Here is a 3,091-nt window from a genome sequence, read left to right as displayed (position 1 = left end):
CTTCTTGCCTTTTTGTTCATAATATCTACATTCCAGATTTCCATCTGTTGAGGCTGTGATGGATTTACCTCATTTGGCTACCCGCCCCTTATGACTTTACAGCCATCCATGGTATTTCTGGCGCCAAAATTATCAATAAGAAAAACCCCATAGATGTAAATCAACTATATGATGCCTATTCAGACCATTTTAGGAATTTACTCAATCATTATAAAAATCCATTTAATTTTCAAGACTTTATATATAAATTTCTATATTTAATCATTTTTAAATATTTTATATGCAATCAATTACACATTTAATACTAACAATTATATCGAGTATAATGTTCATATATACTTTTTTATGATAATATTCTATATTGTATAATCAATTCTCTTAGGTATAATTATTTATATGATTTCATGTATTTTACAATTTTTTTTTATAATAACATTCTAATCTTGTTTTAGGCAGAAAGATTTAATATCATATTCATATTTTTATAGTTCGATTTATATTATAATAACCTTATTTATTTATGTAGTTATTATGATATTTATATACCAGATTCATTATCCTTATTTATCTATTTTTATCATTGAACTATAAAACTATCAATATATTCACAATGTTTCTCTAGAATTTAGTTCTATTTATTTATAATATACAGGGATTATCTTTTTGGTGTAAATATAACACAATTTATGAAAATGAAATGTTTGCGCCTAAAAATAGTTTTGCAAATTGTTTTTAGAAGTGATGTGGAAGGTTACGGTGGAAGCTGTTGACCACGTGTCAACGAATGATAGATTGAGTAACATAAATTATTTTTCTTCAAGGAGATGAAGATAAAGGTCTACTTTTTTATCTTCAATGTATGACTTTTTCTGTTGCAATATGTTTTTGAGGGGAATTTATGTGTTAAAATTATAACAAATAACGCTGTTATATAGCTTTTCTGTACTCACTCAAATTTTTATTGTAGTTTTGCAACTTTTCCTTCTGGTGTTGATCGGTTTTTGTTTATGATAGTGCTTTGGTCTAACAGAAAGCTCCCTCAAAATAATGTGATATGATGATTGTGTTGATAACTAGGTGTCTCATGTGGTATTTTGATGCCACCATCTATACATCGTATTTTAGACCAAAGATTTAATTTTAATGGTGATGTTAGGTTTACCTTATGGAATATTGTGGTCAATCCTAATATAATGTTCACAAGATTGAAGCCACAATATTCTTAATGAGGAATATAAAACAACATTTAATTACCTTAAATGAAAGATCTAATGGTATATCGTAGGAGCATTGCTTACCCGAGATGATGTTTGGTAACTAATTATAATGAAAATTATGAAGATTTTATCGTCTTTATAATATAATTTCTTTATGCAACAGGTTCACAATATGATAAAATGAAATATTTTAATAAGCTTATGCCGTTTTTTTGGTTCCACAAATTAACCTCAATTTTATCTTAATGGTGGTGATAAAAATTTTAATACGACTTAACTTGTTCACTCATTGAAGGAAATGGCAGATAAAACGTGGCGTACGTACAGGGTGATATAATTCAGAGTATATTGTCATCATCGATCAAATTACGACTATGGTGGAACCTAATTTTTGACTAGGGATATACAAGTCGACTTTTTTACGGATTTTCTATGATTGTAATAGCTCATTTAGACTAGCCATAAATCCTCAACTCGATTTAATAAATCCAGTACAAATCTCATTGCATTTAGATATACCTTTTGGAGGATTTAAATTTCAATCAGCTGATTTTTGTTCATAGCACAATTACCAAGGTAGATGCCTCAGCCCATCCGATCGAATTTGAAACGTCAGAAGAAGTTGTTGTAAATTGAACTCGTCTCAAAAAACATACGGCAAATTACAAATTTATTGTTTAATATTTTAGCACATTATGCTACTAATGCTAACTAATGAGCAAATAAAGAATTATTTTATCGTTCAAACATTGCAAATATTTGTCTTGGTTGATTAAAATTATCTTTGTCTATCAAATCAAATTTATTTTTTTCGTATCGTTTACAAATTTTGACATTTTTAATTATTTTTGTAATAGCAATTCATCGATGTATCTACCTTGTTTCTTGTCCCAGCTTACAACTTTTTGCATTTTCTAGCAACATGTTGCAAAAAACGGAGTTGTATACGAGGATTTATGCCGGATTTAAAACAAATCCACCCAATACGAGGATTTATTTTTGTATGGGAAATCTGGTAGATTTTGGCCGGATTTAGCAAATAAAACCTGATAATGAACTAAATCCGGCTAATGAAGTCATATCTAAATGGCCTATAAAGTCGAATTATCGTTTACATGTAATTCAAATATATTTTATAATTCGAAATATCAAAGATCAATAATATTAATTTCATTCTCGATCGTCTATATCCATTTTCTAAATGACAACATTATTCCAACTATTCAGAATGCCGCGGTATTTCAATTTACTTTCTTTCTACTCATGGATAAGTTATTTTAAACACAATGAGAATGAAAACTGGTTTATAATTTCTTTAAGTGTCAAATACTATTCACAATCCCCTTGTTTTTATTGTGAACTGGTTTATTCCAAAAATTATTTCACTAATAATCTATGGAAACATCAACCAACCAATCAAAATATAACCGTCATGATGCAATGTTCAATGTAAACGTACCCTTCTATTTGACATGACGTAAACTCCCAAAACACTTGTTTCAAGTATACGTATAAAACGAATCTACGGCTCATTTAACCGGTCATAAAAAGTACAACAACATCAAGAGAATCCATCAAGCCCTCTAAATATATGTTTATGTTTCTTACAACGAATTCGACAATTTAATGAATTTGACAGATTGTGGGAAAACGGCTGGCCCCATCGATCAATTATTAGAATTATTTGACATTTGCCTCAACCTTTATTACCATGATAGCAATTAAAAAAAAAAACAGTTTTGTTAATCCAAGTCAAATGTAAATAGGGTTAAATGTCATCATAGTAATATGCGCATATGTAAACGTACTACTATTCGTATGTGTCATGGAACGAATTTTAATTTGATGGTAACAAAAAAATTGCGTTTACCAAC

The sequence above is a fragment of the Musca autumnalis genome, unplaced genomic scaffold (assembly GCF_047663935.1).
Source record: "Musca autumnalis isolate F117 unplaced genomic scaffold, ASM4766393v1 scaffold_2, whole genome shotgun sequence".
NCBI classification, from domain to species: Eukaryota; Metazoa; Arthropoda; class Insecta; order Diptera; family Muscidae; genus Musca; species Musca autumnalis.
The sequence above is the reverse complement of the archived record's forward strand: the minus strand, read 5'-3'. Positions refer to the sequence as shown.